Source organism: Martes martes, assembly GCF_963455335.1.
Source record: "Martes martes genome assembly, chromosome: 11".
Taxonomy (NCBI): domain Eukaryota; kingdom Metazoa; phylum Chordata; class Mammalia; order Carnivora; family Mustelidae; genus Martes; species Martes martes.
Window position 1 is genome coordinate 30,734,093 of NC_137899.1, and position 15,441 is coordinate 30,749,533.

A 15,441-nucleotide genomic window follows, 5' to 3' on the forward strand; every position below is an offset into this window, starting at 1 on the left:
CTAGACGCTCAAATCCAGTCACCTTTGAAAACATTTTACTTACCATATTTCTTGCAGTATTTATTTCCTAATTACCCATTCATTCAACAAAATTTTGAGAATCACGTAGATGTCAGTCATTGTGACTTGCAAAACAAATTCCAACTTTTCTGAGAACAGCGACATGTATTCCCTATGAGGAGCACCAGTTTATCTTTTATTTTTTGGTAACTTTCTACCTGAAAGCATAAAAACTGTAAAGCTTTCTAGACCTCCTTTGGCCTAGAGGGAGAGATTTATTTATTTATTTAAAATACAGTCTACTGCTATTTTCTTTCTTTCTTTTATTTATTTTTTAATTTAAAAAATTTTAGTTTTTATTTTTCAATTTAAATTCAATTAATTAATGGATAGTGTACTATTAGTTTCAGAGGTAGACTATTTTCTTTTCATCAAATCCTGTATCTGTTTTCATTTCTCATATCCTATCTTCTCTGTTATTGCGGAAGACCCTAGCTGATGACAGATTATCTATGTATTTTGTTGGATTACTTACAATTATAGGCTATTGTATTCCCCTAAAGTTAATCTGCCTATATCGGGATTTTGCATTAGGGACTCTGGATGTAAGATCTTAAAAAAAGAAAGAAAGGAAAGAAAAGGACTTGCATAATTTTTCACAATGTTTTAGGAGTATTCTGGGAGCTGTCTCCTCTGTGAGTCTATGATACTGTGTGCATAGATCTATTATAGCTCTTACTACTTTTTAAGTTTCTTCAGTACACTCTAATGTCAAAAAGGAACAGAAACTTTTAAAATTTTATTTTCAGTGTTCAGCATTGCGCTCAGCATAGAGTAAGGTTTAACCTATTAATTATTGGATCGATTAATTAACTAATCAATTAAAGTGTAAGGGGGAAAATATCCTAGATAGTGAAAATATCGTGGCCTAGTAATTTCACAACTTTAATAGTTTGGTAGAAATAATTTATTTGCAGATAAAATTGCACTAGTTTCCCATGCTCTGATATTAAGCATGTATGGGAGTGTAGACAATACCATTACCGAGAGTTCTAATTTGCTGATTTAAAATGTTGCTAATGTTAAAAAAAAAAATGCTGCTAATGTAATGATAGTACAGCCCATGAAAGAGAATATCTTTGGCTCCTCCTTCAAAGCATAGGAGGTGTCATGGTTTCATTGTTTTATTATTACTATTGTTATTATTATACAGCTATGTATTTCTTCTCAGATTAAAGACCTCTCTTCAGATTTCCTTAGCTTCAAATGATGATAGTATGTTGCTGATATAGTTACTAATTGAAATGAGCATTCTAACAGGGTTTCCAAATGTATAGTATTTCCAAATGGCAGCAATAAATTCTCTCTCTCTCTCTTTTTTTTTTTTCATTTTAAAAATTAAGAATGGTGGTTATAAAACTCCCAGAAAGAAAGCCACCACGACTGTGAAAATGCATGTATTATATGAGACAGGATATGTGGGCTTAAGGCACAAGACCACAACTTGTAGCAATACCAGTGAAATTTTAGTTTCTTTGTCTAGAAATGAAGTTGATCATCCCCCTCTTCCCAAAGCACGTTAAGATCAAATCAGATATCACATTTGGCATTGCCCAATACAAGCGCATCCAGGAAGTCGCAGTTCCTAGGCCAAGTTTCTGTATCCACACCCAAGGGAGCAAGCCTCTGCGGTCACAGAGTTTGGCTCAACCTCCGGGCATCAGAATTAAAAATGAGGAACCAGGGCATCATGTCAAATATTGCTGAGAAAAGAAACAGTGATTCTAAAATGCCCTCTTGGAGAAAGAAAAGACAATCCCTTCAGAATCTCCGCAGTAGGCACTACAAATGTTACAGGAAAAAGCAGAATGGAGGAGCTGGGCTGTCATTAATTTTAGGGTCCTGTAAGTATTGCATTATTATTTAATTGTCCTGTAAGTATTGCATGTTAGGTTTTAAATGCACCAAATTTACATATCAAGTGCTGCAGGTTTGACCACGGAGAATAAGTTATCTAAATTAGGATACAAAGAGTAGAGAAAGCAGTAGTAAGAAACCATGACTTGGACTAACAAGCATGAGGTCGCCTTTACTAATCAGCTCGGCAACTGTAGGCAGCTGCGGACTGAAGGGGAACAGCATTTCACCTCTGAACAAATTGTTGGTGACTCATTGGCCAGATGTTTATTTGAGATCCTCCACCTTTCACAGTTTGCACAGTACAGAAAGAATTGTATCTTTTATGGTAAATGAAGCCTTAAATTAGAAGAGGACCCATTACCGGGACTAAATCCTGGACATGCAAGTGAGTTTTAATAACCTGAGTTGCAAGCTTCCTAGTTAGTGACTATTTACGTTTCAGGGCAAATTATTTTCCCAGATAAGTGTCATACTTAAATTTGGGAAGCAGAGAAGTTTAGGTCATCAGGTGAAACACCTGTATAACTATTATGGGAATATCTCCTGCTACTATTTATATTTTAAGTCATTACCTTTCATAGGTCAACAGCACTCTTTAGTATTTTCACTGTTGAGGAGTTTTCTTTCATGCTGTTTTCAGAACACCAGGGAATCTTGATTGGCTAGTAAGTAAGTTAATTTTCCATCCTAATGGAATGTTTTACTATAATAGTTTCAACAGGAACATTTCCCTTTTACCTGCATTATCAGTTAAAATACATAGGCAAAGACGTGGCAATGATTAACACTACACAGCGATCTTTGAAGAGTTTCTCAGGTCTACAGACAGATACCCACCAAATAGCATTTAGATTCAGAAATAAATTACGGATATCTTAATTTACAAAACAAGTACATCTTCATACTTATTTTTTTCTTAATAACTGCCAGAAGCTAAAACACAGCGAAGTATAAAAATACAATCGCGACGATCTGAATAGAATTACAGTTTCTATTTTCACGTAAGTATCAGTCCATGGCAAAACTTTCTAGAGGCATCGGCGATAAGCAGCGGGATAGGTGAAAGAAAGAAAGAATCGTGTTCTATAAACCGACACTGAATTTTAAAAATCCACGCCGTTGGACTCCCTCAAAAATGCTGTGCTTCCAATGTAGTTAGCAGCGTTTTCAAATGAGATTCAATACATGTGGAAAGCCGCTTAGTCTCCCACTAAATCGAGTCTATCAGAAAGTGGTTCAAATGTCACTAATTATTTTATAGGAATAATCATGTTGTAGCTTTAAACAAACTTAAGCTTTAGTCTACTTTAAGACTGGAGTGCCAGGATGAAAATAAAGACCCTTCTGCTGAAATAGACTGGATTGAGTTACATTTAACAAGATGCAGGATGTGGCACTTGAGCTATCTAACAGTGGTGGGCTGTTTGCCACCCCAGCAACTAGATCAGGTTTCCTTTGCCTCATACCATTGCAGAATAATTTCATCAAAATTACATGATTGACACTACAGCTTTCTTCCCATTCTGATTTATGGAAATGCTAATATCTCCACAATACATTTATGCTTTAAAAGTATTTGAAAAGAGAAATCAGCCAGCAATTTTACATTGTGAATTTTAAAAAAAACTTAGTTCATTGCACACAGAAGATGCCATTTTATTTCCTTGATGGCTATTCTTTTTCTGTTTTTTCTATGTGTTTTCATTAAATAAGCTTTGCGATACTTTCTGTTGTCCTTTCAACTATGAAAATGAGTGACTGGATGTTGTAAAAAATGGGCAAGAGATCCTTTTCCAGGTGTAATATTATAGTAAACATTAGTATTATAGTTAAGTATTCCCTTCCCTAGTTTCTTCTATCTGTAATTTGGTTAGTGTCCTCTTTATAGTAAATTCTCTACAAGGTCTTGCAAAATAATTTATTGTAACTGTAAGTCACCACAACCACCATTATGCTGCATTATGAATTAAATCTTTCTATGTATGTGTTGTGTTTCGGGCATATTTATATGTATTCATTCTGTCAGTTAAGTGCACCTATCATGAATATATTTGTCTTTAATACCACTTTAATTACAGGACATTTCAATGGTGAGACTCACATGGACTGTTTCCTGTTAAGTTCCTAGTGCAATTCCTTTCACACAATGGGTCCCCCATAAATGTAAGTGAATGACTTCCTGACTATTGTCATGGAGATGCAGGATGGGGTTGGTAGCAGAGACAAAGCTGGCTGTCAAAACCGTTATTTTCAGATGAACAGCAAAAACAGGCATTGAAAGAAATCTGAAGGTCTTCAGAAGAACTCTGCCCATTCTGTCACAAACAGATTCAAAGAATTTCATGTATTCCTGAGCCCAGGAAGATTGGTGTGAAAAACAAATTTCAGGATTAAGAAAAAAAAAAATTGGTCAATGACCATTTGCTTATTTAAAAAATAAAAAAGCAAAAATTGTTATGTTTTAAAAACTATCTTTAACTGAAGGAATTACTGTGTTCTCATTTGGGATATGTAGCAAAGTATTTTGTAGTAGGGTGATGAAATATCCTTAAATAATAGAATTTCATTAGGTATAGGTTTGACAGAAATGGCTTTCGTTTTGCCCAGTTCTTTGACCTATAAGCTAAATATCAGGTGTTATAACATTTAAGGGGTAAGTCTTCTTCCTGTGGAAGTAGGTGTGGGAAAAATGTGTCACCCTTTTCCCCTGAGGTTGGTGCGGCTGTTGGTGAGGGAGGCAGGTTTCCCTTCAAATGCTCTACATTGAAACAATGCTGCCACAAGAGAAAAAGACCGTGTCAGTAACAAGGACCTTAAAACAGTGAGATAGTGAGGGATCTGAATTAAGTGAATATCTTTTTTCCACAGATTACAATACATTTTAGTCTTATGTATTTTTATATGCATGCGTGTATATGTACATCTGTATATATGTGTATATGTACATGCACATATATACGTATAAACAAACACATATACACACACACATTAAATATACTCCAACAAACATTTATTAAACTTCTGTTCCAGGCACTGTGTGAAGATTGTAAGAATTCAAAAACAAATGAACACATTTCCTACCACAAAATTCTACAATTGAGTTGCAGCGGCAATGTTAACACTAGTCTTATAGAAACATACACCAACAGTCTCCTAGATGCCATTTAATTATAAACTTTAAAACATAGATGAAAGATAATTACACTTGTCATTTTAAAGCATTTAGCTAGTCTGACATAGTTTTCAATGATAGGTAATAAAATATTTTTCTTCTTTCTCGAATAATACAAACTCGTGTGATTTCTGGCATCTTGAAACAAGTGGAACAGTTGGCTTTGACCCACTTCCTTATTCTGAAGAATTACTCTCAGATTTCAGTCTTGGAAAAAGTGATAAAGGCTATTTTCAGAAATCAGACTCTTAGGATATAGAAAACTGCAGGTTCTAGCTTAGTGCATTGTAAATCGTTCTAAAGGTAAATACTATCACCTGAGTCTCATTACAAGAAATGGATACTGTGTATATTCAATTCTCTAAAAATAGTGTTCAAGATCTAAACAGTATGTTGTTTTACAAGTGATGGGCTAGTGACCTACATGCACTGATTACATTTTAAATATTGAGAAAATTATCTTCTTTGTTACTAATATTTGCGCTTTATATTTCTTTTTCTTCTGAGTGTTTTATTTCATGTTTCCTGGACATGAAATGTCACTTTTCAGACCTCCATTTTGTTACATATACTGGGAAAAAATCTGTAATAAAATTGTAAGCAGAAGTAAATGTTCTCTAACAATTCATTGATTCCATTAATTTCAGGAATAAGCCTTTCACGTTTCTCAGTGGTCCAAGTAAGAGTGACAACAACAAAAAGTTCCCATTATTTAACTTCTCTACATGGTGGGGTGTGTATGATAGAAGCAATGGGTGGGTGCTTTCCCATATTTGATCCAAATGCATGGATTGTATTGCTAAAGACTAAGTAAGGAGGCAGGCAGTACATTTGATGGGAGAAACTCAACATGAGTCCTATTTCCAGCTTGGCTACTAACCAATCCTATACTGTTAGATAATGAATTTCTTGGGGTTTCAGTATCCTTCTCTATAAATAAGTTAGCTGGACTAGATATACTCTATCTTTGGTTCCTTCTACTGCCTAAAACTGTATTCTAAACTGTATTTCCAAACAACAGCGTGAAATTTATCATTCAAAATATTAGCAATATTTAATTATTTTAGAAGTAAGAATTTAATGATTCATATTGCTGCTCCATTTGAAATTGTAACTCCATTTGGGGGTTAGAGTGTAAAAACTATCATTTACTACTATTGTTAAAATATTCAAAATACTTATAATAGCCCCAATATCAACATATCAATCTATTAAATAAAACATATTTATAACACACCTTCTGTTCTAGTCCATGAAGTAGAAATGTGAGATGAAGATCAAATCCATGATTCTGATGTTAAACGTAGTTGGTATGATGCAGAAAAGTTTGATCGAAGCAGTTTCTAGAGAGTGTTTATTATTCCTATCAGTTTAGGATAATTGATAAGTTAAATTTCTTCCTCAGAAAGGGTTAATAGAGACCAAAATGCACATGTTCAATTTACCTTCCTCTCATTTTTGTTACACTGAGATAATGCATTTGACAGGAAGGGCCAACAGCGCTATCGATGATTTTTATTCGACTTATTTCAATAGATCTTTATCACTCACTTCCAGGTAGTTGCTAAGGGAAAGACAAAAATTGTGATTTCTGCCTCTGAAGAGGTCCTATTCTAGTAAAAGGAAAGTGACATGAAAAGAAAATACATGCTAATTGTTCCCGTAGCACAGAGGATAGGCATTTAGCCCGATGAGAATTCTACAGAGGCGTTCTGTGGGAGACAGTGCCTGAGCTGGGTCTTAAATGATGAGTGAGAGCAGGTGAAGAAAGATGAGGAGGTCATGCAAGGGCTTCAGCCAAAGTACAAAGTCACATAACAGGAGAGAGCATGTGTGAGTACAGGAAATGGGAGCAATTTTGCCATTAACAGGGTGTAAATTGTAAAGAGGAGAGGGAGGAGAAATCGGCAGGGGCCAAATCAAAGGTGGTCTATAGAGTCACACTTGCAGTTCTAATATAGGTGATGACAAGACACAGAAGGACTTTATAGAGGAGAAAGCCATAGGTAGATTTGCATTTTATTTTATTTTATTTTATTTTTAAAGATTTATTTATTTATTTATTTGACAGACAGAGATCACAAGCAGGCAGAGAGGCAGGCAGAGAGAGAGGAGGAAGAAGTCTTCCTGCTGAGCAGAGAGCCCGATGTGGGGCTCAAGCCCAGGACCCTGGGATCATGACCTGAGCCGAAGGCAGAGGCTTTACCCACTGAGCCACCCAGGCACCCCAGATTTGCATTTTAGATAAATGAGCCTGGTTCCTATATGAGGAGATAATTACTAGCAACCAGCAGGAAGGTAGAAAAGCAAGGTAGGTTTCTATTTCAACAGTCAACACCAGAGGTGACAAGGCACGGAATCATGGTAGTAGATTATGGGATAGGCAGAGAAGTCAACCAGGTAAATACAAAGGAGGCATGCTAGTCCACAGGGAAGGTTTGATAAAGGAAAGAATGGAAAAGTGGGATTTCACAATTCCTATGCTGTTCTTACACTTTTATAAATAATACAATTATTTACAGTAGTTGCCATGACCATGGAACGGATGGATAGAGCCATTAACTGATTCAAGTAAAAGAAGAGGAACGGATATGCCTGAGGAAAGACAAGAGGGTTCAATTGTGCACCTGATGATCTCAAGAGGATCGTTTTATGTACACATAATCAGCGTGGTAAATTAGTGTAAAGCTCAAATGCCAGACACAAAGACGGGGATATATGTGGAACACAGGATCAATGTAGAGAGAAAAAGTCAGCTGAGGACAGAACTTGGATGGCAGTAAGGAAAGGGCAAAGGAGAAGAACCCCAAACAGGAAAAAGGGACAAATAACCAGGGGAGGACATCCAGGTAGAAACTTTTAAGAAGGTCAGCCAAATATGGGAGAGGGGCGTGGTAGGATGGAAAATCAGCCCTGCACTGGGCAAGAACAGAGTTGGTGGGGGGAATAGAATCTGAATTACAGAGGGTTGGGGAAGACAAACTACAAGAGAAATAATGAGCTAGTAATCAGCTGATTTAGGCTAACTAACTCACTGCTTTCTCAAATATGAAATGAGATTTAAAAACTCTTTACCACCCTAGAGTTTTGAATTCACAAGTATTGAAACATCTACTCGGAAGATGGAAACAACTGAGAGCACACAATTTTCCTTTACCGTCACCACATTGGGGAAATTAAATCTCTTTTCTTCCAAATGACTTCAATTTATTTCTTCATTTTTTCCCCCAAGTGTAAAAACAGGTTTCAAGAGCAGGTTTCACACAGAAATTGACTCACTGATCCACAGTGTAATAATATTACGCCCTTAGCTTTTACTCTAGGCTGATAAAATGAATGATCTTACAAACTATACTCTTCTAATGTCTGCAAAATGACTATTCATTATATTAATTAACATCTCAAATAATAATACACAGAATAAATTCCTCCCAGAATTTAGTGCCAAAAGTTTTTCTCTAACAAAGAACTGATATACTCGTTTATCATTCTATAGAAACATATTTCCTTTTAACCTTTGCTGATGAGAAATTTAAAAAGACATTTAATGTTCACATGAAGTAATCAGTTTTTTCTACTTTCTAGCTTCTGGAGAGTACCTGCGCCTTTCTTTTTTGTGTGTTCTCTTTGCATTCTGTTATAAACATACATGTGTGCCTATGTGTGCCTGTTTACTAAGGTCCCCTTTAAGTGTCATTAAAATAAGAAGTGCAATTAACAACCATATAAATAACAGTAATAGAGCATTTGGTCAGCGTTTTATTTCATTTTTTCATTCCTTTTGAAGGTCCCTTTTTCCTCCCACACAAACTCATGCATGTATTATTTGAAGAAAAACACAATTTTGGGATGGTATTATTTTAGTTAAAGATACATTTTCTATGAGTTTTTCCTTTTATCAATTATTTCCTTTTTCCACCATACACTTAATTCTGAGGAAAGAGACAAAAGAGAATTTAATTCCAGTTTGAAAGGCATCATTAGTTTATTATGCTTATCTTAATTGTTTCGTTATATAATCCTGAGTCTGATACAATTAATACAAATATCAGGAATTGTTTACTTACAGGACATTTGGCTGCACTCACAACCATTTAAGATTGTTATCTAATTGAACTGATTTTATGGCATTCTCTTCTAATATTATAACAGCACACTTCTTGTGTGTGCTGCCCTTATGCCTCATTTTTCCTAAATGGAATTTCCTAAGAATTGCGTCAAGAGTGGCAGGTGCAGATAAAGGAATACCAATTATATACAAAGTATGGAAAGCTTACAGTGTAAGTATAGGCATGAGAACTGCAGAGGGGCATTTGATATAACAACTAGCAAAATCTGCTTCTTTTTATAAGAAACCCCAAGATATTCTAGTGACTAAATTCCTTCCCATCCTTCATGAACCATCTCAAATGTCATCTTGTTTTTGAACCCTTCCCTAAAACTCTACACAGTTGTCTGTGCCCATTTCTGGATTCCTGACACTCTCTGCTCTTAGTGACTATAATGGAATCTCAAAATATTTTGTAATGATTTGTGTAAGGATCACCTTCCTTCCTTCCTTCACAGGGAAACATTACACCTTCTTTGCCTTGTAAACTAAGCAGTAAGCATACACTAGGTACTCAACAAAGGCTTTTTTTTGAAAGCTGAAATGTGTGACTGAAGGATGGAAGAAGGCAGACATTTTTGGTCAAAACTGCAGAATAAAGGGGACAATGAGAAATCACTCTGGATTTTAAATATTTCACTTTCTGGATATTCAAGGTAATTACAGGATTGGCGGTAACATTTCTCCTGATCGCACGAGGTGGCAAGAATAAGGGCTCCAGGCAGGATCTGAAAAGTTGGGAAATGAAACAGAGTCGTATGAAGCCAACATTAAATTAACCCAGTGCCCTGAAGTCATGATGCAAAATCACCTCTAAAATATCACATAACTCCCAGGACACAAACAGATTGAACTGAAATGTGCAAATCACTAGGAACGATGACAGACATGGAGGCACCAAGAAGAAAGAACCACAGCCAACTCACGTCAGTGCACAGCACTTAAATAAATCTCTCCTGGACTTTCATCTTCTGAAAAGGGGAGGTGGACCCAACACATGAAAATCATGCAAGCAGATGCAGTAGGCTATGTTCTCAACAGTTACAATATTTAACTAAATATTTACTAAATGAATGAATTCTTTTTTTAAATTAAATTTTTTTAAATTTTTAAAATTTAAATTAAATTAAATTTTTTAAGTTCTTTTTTTTTTAATTAAAAAAAATCTTTTTTTTTGAGAGAAAGCATGAATGAGCAAGGGGGATGGGGGGTCGGAGGGTGAGGAGTGTTGGGGGAAAGGCAGAGGGAGAGAGAAAGAGAGAATCCTAAACAGGCTTCATACCCAGAGCAGAACCTGACTCGGGGCTCCACGTCCCGACCCTGAGATCATGACTTGAGCTGAAATCAAGAGTACCATGCTTAAATGACTGAGCCACCCAGGTGCCCCTCAATGAAGGAATTCTTAACACATCCAGAACTACAACTATGGAAAATAAAGGATTTATTTTTCATTCATTCTTAAACAAGTATGTTTTTCTATGCCACATAGAAAACATGCAATCTTTTACAACAGCTAAGAGAAGACTGTGGTGTCAGTTTTTAAAAAATATTATTATTATTACCTTAAATCTATAGATGAACCCCTAAACATTAATACACATTCATTGAACGAATACGGATGATGGTCATTTCTATTCTGTATTTAAAAGAGATTCCTCCAGCAGTAAAAAACAATCTGCCTTTCAGACTTTCTTATAAGGTAAAAGGGCAGTTGGGAAAGTAGCTGTTTGTATTAAGATATTAAGAATCTATGGCAAATATATTTTTAAAGTATTTTGTCCAAACCTGACCCCTTCTCGAGCTTAAATTATGCTGACTTTTTTGGTCAGATTAAAACAACACAACAGAAGACTAAATTCAAATTATGCCACTGAGAATAAGAAAGAAATTGTGTAACAGTCATTGCCTCTGAGTCATGTTAGGCAGAATGACAAATGGACGATAATATACATAATGACATGGCAGTCTTTGGCTTTGCACAGAGGTCCATAAATATTTTGCACATGCTTGGAATACATGGACGTCCAGTTGACAGGCTCTCCAAGAAAATTCTAAAATTAGATACCAGATCTAAATTGGTATCAGGAATTTAATAAAAAGGGATGTCCTCACTGGCTTTTAGGTCATTATACAAGTGGTCTTCATTGTGCTTTATTTAGCATTGTCTCGCAAGGCATTTTTAGAAAAATAGAATACAAAGAAATGAACATTAAGGTAGTGATTCTCTTCCCCCCATATTGCAATCAGTTTGAATAACAGCGGATATGGGACTCATGTTAATTGTGCCAAAACAGCAGCAGCATGAATGCTAAATTATTCACCATGTTCACAAACTGTCAAATGGGGCAAATAGCCAACTATTCAAAATAATTGCAAAAAGATTGGCACAGCTGTAATGTGTTTTCAGTGTGTATTCCATATTCTCCCGAAACCAATATTCAATTCAATGAAACGAATGCCTCTATTTGATAGACAAGAATTTAGATTTCATTCATAAGTATTTCAAGCAAAAATTAATTAACTCATTTGTACTATAATTTCCTCCTCTCTAATAATTTAAAAATACCAAAATATTTCCAGATTAGGAGAAATTAGCCATAAAAAGTGCACTCTCAAATATACGTTGTTGAGGCGTTGAGATGTGCTTTGTCTCCTGTCATTAAAAGGGAACAAAATTATTATTTCTAAATTACAGGCCTGTCTACTTTTATGGTAATGAACATGCTTGTAAAAAAATCAAGTGTGTAAAAATTCAGCACCCATTCTAAATTTCATGTTTAATATTGCTTGCTAGCTGTACCATGTGCTATGGTGTTTCAATGGGTTACATTTTGAAAAGAAGAGGGAGAGAGGGAGGAGTAGATGAGGAAGGAGGCAGAGAAGGAAGGGATGGAGGGAATAAGGAAGAAGTCAAAGGAGCCAAGGTTTAAAATCTCTTTTTAAAAATATCTTCCCCTGGGAGCGTAGATCTGTCCTTTATTCTTTTTAGGCACCCGTCCCTCTTGCAAGTAAGACGAGAGATATGAACAAAGTTACACCTAATTTTATAATTTTGAATGGAACGTCTAATTTCCATACCTACTGAAAGCCAGTTACTACTATAGAAACGACTTCGAAATATTTCCCATTTATATGTGCTATGCAAATAGTCTAAAATTAAAAATACTAAAAATATTGTAAATGTAATTTTTATAAAGGACTTTGAAATTTGCTGAGGATTTTATAGAAAACCTGCAGTGGTTAATAATAAAAGAATATTTAAATGATGATGAATATGTGATGATGGAAAGTGAAGAAAATATGATTTTTATACAGTAAATTTTCTTGATGGAAAGATCTCAAAAAGAAATTTAAATTCAATCTTAGAGAAATGAGAATGATGAAAAATATGATGCTTTCTATAAATTCATATGCTATAATTTTGGTTTTATCTCTAAAACAGGAAAATGATGTTTATAGGCAAATTTATGCTAATCCTTAATCTGAAGTAGTTATATATTTTTATTTGAAGTTAGTGCCTCCATCTATGCGTGTTGCTTTTGTTGTTAAAAATACTTGTGCCATGCTATAATAATAATTGCACATTTTAGAAGAGGAATGTCAGATCTCTTTTTTTTTTTATCCCAGAGTGTTAATATATTTCTATAAAGGTTGTTCATCATTAAAATAAGGTCAGATAGGTGTACATATATTTGTGAAGTTGAGAAATATAAGAAAGCTTTTTTTCCTACGTCAGATTAGGAAGAAAACATTTTTCTCACACGCTGTTAATTAAGCGACTTTCATATTTATATAAACAATTGCAGGTGTCATTCTATATATAATTTAATGTAACTTTTATTTGGAAAAAATGTCCTTAAATGTTGGGTTTTATGACAGACTTTTAGATAAACTGCATATTTCAGGATACCAACAGGAAAAAATATTTTCGAAAAGTAAACGGAGGTATGGTATCTAATCATGTGCTACCTCTCCCTATGGCAAGATCATAATTGCCTACCCCACTGAAATTTGGCTTAGTCATTTGATTTGTTTTGGCTGCTGCAAAATGAGAACTCTTGCTGCACCATCTGAACAGAAGCTGTGAGAACCATCCTCTGGTTCCACTACCTCCCCCTCAACCCTGTCTCAGATGCGGCTGCTCCTTCAACTTGTAACCCAAGTGAAGAAGACTCACGACAGAGTTTGAGGCATCTCGCAAAAAGATATAAAATGAACAAGATGTAAGTCTTTTGGGATTTCAGGTTTTTGATTACAGCATCATTTGTAAGTCTAAAATGACTAAAATACTTATTCTGGCCCATCTCAGACTACACGAAGATCATTTTATAGTTCTTAACGAATGCCTAATTTAAAATTTTTGCCATTCAAAATCCCCATAGTTTGGAACATTTATGGTATGATTCCTAGACGTGCATTTGAAGAGAAGAGTAGAAAATTAAAGATGCGTCATCATAAAAAAGGAGTTATACCCCAACAACTAAATTATATCTATTATTCTACTCTAGAGAGCTAAGTGAAGACAATTAGAACTCTTAGACCTAGCAAACTCCATTATGCACATATATGATCATGCCTTCTGCATTCAGATAGGTTAAGGATCATTAACAAGTAATTACCAATTACAAAATGGTGTGTACCAGAGATAAAATTATCCAAGAAAAATTGCTTAACATTAAAGAGGGAGTCATTTAACACTTTATAAATCTGAGACAATACTTGTTAACTCCTAGATATTTTTAGAAGTATCAAACTGAGTATTGAAAACTTCAAAACTGTTAACTATTTGTGGTCTTCATGAAGTCATTGAATTTAAGTTTACACTGCTCAGTCAGCCATCATTAAATAGTGGAAATGAATTTAATTTCTTAGTTTAATGTCATTTCTAAAAAAGACATAAGGCAAAAAAAAAAAAGAAATGAGGCATTGGTGATATTTAGAGATTTAAACATTATATAGAAATATAATTGTGACATTTGGTATGCTCTTACTTTCCTATGACTTGTTCTTTTAATTTTTCGTAATTTAGAAAAATCGACTCTAAGTGGCGATGTAAAGTTATTTTTTATAGTTAACCCCCTATCATAGTACTCTGGGCTCACCTGTCTTCAATTCTGTTTATGTCATGGTTTCCTGTCTTAGGATCCCAACAACAAATTGATGGTGCATGCAAAATAAGATATTTTGAACAGGACTTCCTTACAAAGGAACTATTTGTAAAAAATGTTGGTATAGAGGACCCAGAAAGCACTCAACGCTCCACTTAAAGAGTTTGAATGTATATAATTCTCTCCCTTTGGGTTCTAGTAATAGCTCTACATCACTAACAGAAGACTGATAAACCAATGAGGGTGACATCTGATTAAGATGATCTTTAGTGAAAAGTTAAAGGACTTTCGGTAAAGATGTTACAATAATTATTTTTTGTTACCTATTAGAATGCTAGATCCTTACCTCATTCCCTAATAAAATGAATTGATTATGCAGGGCCTAGCAAGGAATAGGAAGTAAAGATTTCTGACAGAAGGTCTCTAAAACTAGTCCTCAGTATAGTATGAAAAGTATGAAATTTTCTTTTCTTTTTTTTTTTTTAAGATTTTATTTATTTATTTATTTGACAGATCACAAGTAGGCAGAGAGGCAGGCAGAGAGAGAGAGAGAGAGGAGGAAGCAGGCTCTCTGCTGAGCAGAGAGCCCGATGTGGGACTCGATCCCAGGGCCCTGGGATCATGACCTGAGCCGAAGGCAGAGGCTTTAACCCCCTGAGCCACCCAGGTGCCCCAGTATGAACTTTTCTGAATGGATGTTGAATTGTATAGAGATGCTATGAAAGTTCTAAGCATGGCAACTATCGTTCCGCCAAAAGTACTTGGGGAACTAGCCATGGCACTTCCTCTAGAAGCTTGGCTTTATTATATATACCAATACCATTAAGCTCTGCGATGATGATATGATTCTCTAGAGTATTATTTACTTATAATCTAGTCCTTCCTGTCAAAAATTCAAGATAGCAAGATTTATATAAAAAAAAACTAAGTTATCATTGTTTCTGATATTTAGGTTCTATGTTCTTCAATGATAAGACAATCAAACAAAAATTAAACTGAGATGTGTAAAGGGTGTTTTATATTTGAGACACTAACCATAGCCTCTAAACTATGAACATCACATCATATTTCCATCTTCTTATATTTACTGATAAAGTAGAAGGGCAGATCATCAAAGACAAATAGATACAAAC